Below are 6,216 nucleotides of genomic sequence, written 5' to 3' on the forward strand. Positions count from 1 at the left end.
GACCGGGTAAGTAAATCTGCCCCATGGTGATGGATGGGAGTGGCCAGGCGGACCGGAAGCTCCCTGAAACAACAAACGGTCACGGATCAGACGGACAACGGAGCAGGACATCAGGACATCAGGAGCGACGGAGGAGGTGAGTACACATTTATTTTTTTTAAAAGCCCACCCCAGCCCCTAATTCGGACAACCCCTTGTTAGAGTAGTCCAATTTCAACCAGAAAGTAAATAATTAATTCAAGGCAGAAAGTAATTAATTCATTAAATGTATTGGCCAAATAACGTAGACACAAGCAAATTAAGTTGTATCCACGGAGATCCGATAAGACCTTTGTGTATCTTTATTTTATACCCTTTTTAACCCCTTAATGACCGCCCTATCGGGATTCTACGTCGGTCATTAAGGGTACTTCTTCTGACGCGACGCCTTTCTACGGCGCCGCGTCAGAAGAAGATTTCGGGACATCGGGTCAGTTTAGTGCCGGTGTCGGGCTGTGATATCACAGCCCAGACCCGGCACTAACACCCGGGATCGGAAAAACTCCGATCCCGGGTGTTTAACCCCTTACACGCCGCGGTCAAGCATGACCGCGGCGTGCAAGTGTGTCCCCCGTGGATCGGACCCCCCCGGTGTGCTTACCGGGGGATCCGATCCCTCCTGCCGCTGCCCCGGGTCCCGGCGAGTGACCCGAGGCTGTCGGCTCCTCTTCTTGCCGGGTCCTGCCTTCCTGGCAGGACCCGGCTGTAAGTAACTGAGCATGCGCAGCATGCTCAGTTACTTTCACTATACACTGCAATACAAGGTTATTGCAGTGTAGAGGCTTGAATAAGTGATCGGATGATCGCTTATTCAAGCCAAAATGTGGAAAATGTAAAAAAGTTAAAAAAAAAAATTAAAACTTTTTATAATATACTTAAATAAATAAATAAAATAAAAGTCCCATAATCTCCCCAGTAACACATAAAATGCATATACAGTAAATAAAACACAAAAACATGCATATTTGGTATCACCGCGTCCGTATTAATCTGTACAATAAATCTAAATCAATATTGAACCCGCTCGGTGAACTACGTAAAAAAAAAACTCGGAAAACTTCCCATAATATACAATTTTTCATCAAACACCATCACAAAAAATGTTCTAAAAAGTGATCAAAAAAAGTTACGTTCCCTAATATGATACGACTGAAAAGAACAACTGTTTTCGCAAAAAATAAGCCCTCAACCAGATCTGACAACAGAAAAATACAGAAGTTATGGCCCTCAAAAGTTGTCAATAGTAAAAACAATGCGATTTTCTCCAATATTGGTTTTGCTCAGGAAAATTAAGCAAAAATAAGAAAAACTATATAAATGAGGTATCACCGCAATCGTAGTGAACCAGAGATTAAAGATAAAATATTATTTTTACATTACGGTGAGCGGGGGAAAAAAAAATGCTAACAATCCAAAATAAAAATTGATGATTTTGTTTGTGTCCCCCTTGAAATAGTTAATAAAATCTCAAGAATAAGCTTTAGACTCCCAAAATAAATTATCTATACATTGTATCTCATCCCGTACATAATAAGCCCTCATATGTTTGTATTACCAAAAAAAATAAAAATTTATAGGTTGTACAATGTGACAATACAAATCTGCAGTGAATGGCGCCTCCATTCATTCTATACTCGGCCGTGCACCCGTACAGCAGTTTACCACCACATATGGGGTATCAGTACACTCGGGAGGAATTGGGCATCAAGCGTTGCAGTGCGTTTCATCATTTAATTTATTCTGAAAATTTCAGTTTTGGCCTAAATGAATGTATTTTCCAAAAAAATTCAATAGTTTCTAAATCGCAGGTCCATATTTTTTAACCCATGTGAAACACTTAAAGGGTTAATAGACTTAATAGAAGTTGTTTTACATACGTTGAGGGGTGAAGTTTCTATAGTGAGGTAATTTATGGGGTTTTACTATTATTTAGGCCCCTCAAAGTCACTTGAAAGCTGAGTTGTCCCTCAAAATGTGAGTTTTGGCAATTTTCATGAAAATAAGAAAAATCGCACCTAAAGTTCTGCACCTCATAACATCCTAGAAAAATGACCGGAAGCATAAATTATCATCCCAACATAAAGCAGATATTCTGTAAATGTTAATTATCAAACTTTTTGGGTAGTTTTACATCTTGTCTGGAAACCAGAACATTTCAAACTTGGAAAATGAAGAATTTTTACAAACTTTTGCCAAATTTTCACTTTTTTTCAGAACGAAATGCAAAACTTATCACTTAAATTTTATAACTAACATGAAGTACAATGTGTCACGAGAAAACATTCTCAAAATCACCAGGATATGTTAAAGCGTTCCGAAGTTATAACCAATTATCGTGAGACTTGTCAGATTTGAAAAATCGAGTCTGGTCATTGAGCTGAAAACTAGTGTCGGTGATAAGGGGTTAATGTAGGAGGGCTTGTTGGTTTTGCGTAAGACAGGACAGGATAAGTGAGGATAAGCAGGAGTATTGGAAAATCATGAGAATAACTCATAAATAATATAACTGACAGGCAAATGTTTCAACATCAGGAAGAATACGGGGGTCATCACATGGTTATTTCCCATCAAATTATACTCATCCTTTCACACAGGAAGAATTTTAACTAACTCAAGGTTAACTTTTGTCAAAGAACCACAAACCACATCCCTGTGTCTTGTGCTGTTACGCTGTATAAAGTTCATTCTTACATACAGTGAAGAAGCTGATAAGTTTATTGCCTTAACTATTTCTCTATTAACTAAATAAAATAAATTATTTTAACACCCTTCAATAATTTAGCGCATTACAGATAGTGGGGCAGATTTACTTACCCGGTCCATTCGCGAACCAGCGGCGAACCAGCGGCGCGTTCTCTGCGGTGGATTCGGGTCTTCCAGCGATTCACTAAGGCAGTTCCTCCGACGTCCACCAGGTGTCGCCGCTGCGCTGAAGTCCGCCGAGGTCCGCCAGAGTACATGATCCTATTCCTGGTGAAGGTAAGCACGTGTCCAGCAACACTTTTTTTTTTTAAATGCGGCGTTTTTTCCGAATCCGTCGGGTTTTCGTTCGGCCGATCGCGTGCGCCAAAAACCCGGGGCAATTCAGGGAAAATCAGCGCAAATCAGAAATATTCGGTTAACACGTTGGGTAAACGCGAATCCGGCCCTTAGTAAATGACCCCCACTGTCTTAAATGGTGATATAGAACTTGCTATTTTGTTTTGCTTATTGTTGGTCTTTCGTGCCATCATGGTTTTGGGAAACTAGAAGTGCTGGAGTACTGGAAAAGTGTTGGGATTCAAGAGCTGCGACAAAAAAAAAACTTTTGAGTATCAGAAAAGAAGCTAAATTGTGGTGCCGACTAATAATACATTCGGGGCACCTGGAGAAGCAACACAAGAAGTGGCACAAAGCCAATAATAACTACTTTATTGTTAAACATTTATCTATCTTAGGGGGGAGTAACCTTCCCCCCAGGTACTACAACTTCATTTTCATTGGCTTGTCCTAATTGGTCATATTTCCACACCTGTGCAGTAGCAGCATAGATATATACAGAGGAATCATTTTCCTCCAGTCAAGGGCCCACTGAGTAGAGGGGCCCCGGATTCACAAAGTCCCCTCTCCCGGAATGCAGACTGCTCATCTCCCAAGAGAGAGGAGGCTGCTGTCTTATTGGGACCTGGAGTAACACATCCCATGCCTTTTACAGCTACTGGAGCTACTGACTACAGGAGGTGTGGGGGGATGGGCATTAGTGATGGAAAGATGGCAAAGTGCTGAAGGAGAAATACTGAGCTGTAACTGCTCCCTGCAATCTGCTCCTGCTGTCTTATGTTACTTCCTATAGACTTTCCCGGTGGGTTCTTTCCTGATTCGGTCAAGTATTCATTACAGGAAAGAAGCAGTCATAGTGATAACAGGGAAAGTCTGTTGAGGTAACCGCTGCCTTGTATATAGTGAGAGCAGAGATAAGCAGCTATGTACAGTTCAGCTGTTGTTAAATGTAATACACCTGTATATAGTACAATTCAGTCCTCCACCCGTGAATAAAGGAAATAAAATAATAAACTGGAGGTATCCGGGTAGCGTTTGGTCTGAAAGACGAGCCTGGCTGCTGCATTAAGAATAGATTGTAGAGGAGAGAGTCTAGAGAGTGGAAGACCGATTAGTAGGGAGTTACAGGAGTCTAGTTGAGAGTGGATCAGCACAACAATTAGCATTTTAGAAGTTTCAATTCTCAGAAATGGTCGGATTCTGGACATGTTTCTGAGATACATGGGGCAAGAGCGAGCAATAGAGTGAGTATACCATGCAAAGGAGAGGTCGGAGACCAGCACAACCCCAAGACAGCGGACCTGCTGCCTCAGTGTTAAGCGACATTCAGACGACCGTTGGGGGACATATACACGGCCCCCGTATATACGTCCCCCATAGGCCGGCAATGGGTGTACAGCGTGGTACGGTGCGGCACCATACCGTTCCAGGGAAAAGACAGGACATGTCCTAACTTTTCCCGTATTACGGTGCCGTGTGCCATAAACCTCTATTGAGAGGGGTGGGGGTGAGCAGCGCTGTGTCCGCCGTGCTATGGCTGAATGTAGCCTTATAGTGATGCCACAGATCAGGCTGGGTTGGGTCAGGGTTGGGTCGGTTAGTAGATGGTAGAAAGACAAGAAGTTCAGTCTTAGAAAGATTACAAAAACCTGTGTGTGGGACCTAGTGGTCAGCATCTGAAGTTGAGGTAGAGGGGGGATTCCTATGCTTTGGAACATCTCTCATCACAGCCTGATGATCGATGAGGCAGAATCTCCCAAGGTGCAATGATGGTACCGGGGATGGTGCTTTTTGCCCTGTAATGGGGTCCTGTTGCATCTTTGGAGAAAAAGTCCAGCTGGGATTTAGGGTGGGGGGTCTTGTTCTACCCCTGTACTATATATTTGGGTTGGGCTGTACTGTCCCACTCTGTTCTTGGCCTTCCCTTTGGGGCTTCTGCCCATGTTTGCCAAGGTCTATCTGATGAGTCACCCCATAGGTTTAGAGAGGCCTAAGCTTTCTCAGTTTTAGGAAGGGTTTCCTGTCGGGTTTCATATTGTACCTGGCATACGCTCGCTCCCACCAACTGGAGGGGCCTACCGAGGTACCGATAAAGCAGTACAGGCGAAGCATTATGCTGGAACACAATATTCTCCAAGGCTGAGAATGGACGATGGGTTCGAATTGCTGGCTGATAAAAGTACAGATTTGGATCAGGATACTCGAGTAGCTGGAATATCTATAATATGGGACTGAGATTAGGGAATCTTAGCCCCATTGTTAATAACTGAGAGGGGCTAATAAGGGGCAGAACTTGAGATTTGATAAGAAGCACAGGATTTTGTGGTCTAGATATGCACTTTTAGGTATCAGGAAAGCAATACTTGGAAATACCATGGAATTCCATGAAGGAATACCAAAAGGAATTCGGAGACCATTTTGGGGCACACATGCTGGGTTTAAGTGTAAACAGAAGAAGAGGGGGGTGAGGTCTTTTGTTCCCTCTGTGTTAACAGGAAATGTGCAATCATTGAGTAAAAAATGGATGAACTACACTCTATGATCTTGTATAATAAGGAAGTATCAAATCTCTGTATTATTTGTTTTACGGAGTCGTAGTTGCATGATATGATCCTTGATATTGGTATTTGTGACCGCAGGCTTAACTCCGGACCGCAGGCTTGCGCCCAGTACTTGTGTGGCCTCTGTAAACTGCGGTTCTTAGGGGACCGGGGGTGTCTAAGCAGTGACGTTGCACACTAGGGTAAGACGGCAGGTATACTGTATGTACTTGTCAGGGCTCAGGGTCAGTGAACCCCCTGGACCACCACAGGAGATGACACTAGCCGACACCTGGGCCCGGAATCTAAGTGGCACCCTGTCTTCACCAGAGCCCACCGCAAAGCAGGATGATCTTTCTGCGGCAAGATGCCAACAGGTCGTTCCACAGGTGCGAGTAGCCCACGGTAGCAGCCAAGGTCAAAGTATAAACTCAGCGGGCAGTCTCGGAGTCAGGCACAGGCAGTCAGGAAAGGCGGCAGAGGTGCAAGCTCAGAGGTCAGGTCCGAGGTCACAACTGGAGATCAACACAGGAACAGGATGGGAACGGGAAACAGGAACGGCAACAGCAAGGAAGCTTTCTCTATGGCGTATAGCTCA

This window comes from Engystomops pustulosus, chromosome 6, assembly GCF_040894005.1.
Source record: "Engystomops pustulosus chromosome 6, aEngPut4.maternal, whole genome shotgun sequence".
Lineage (NCBI taxonomy): Eukaryota > Metazoa > Chordata > Amphibia > Anura > Leptodactylidae > Engystomops > Engystomops pustulosus.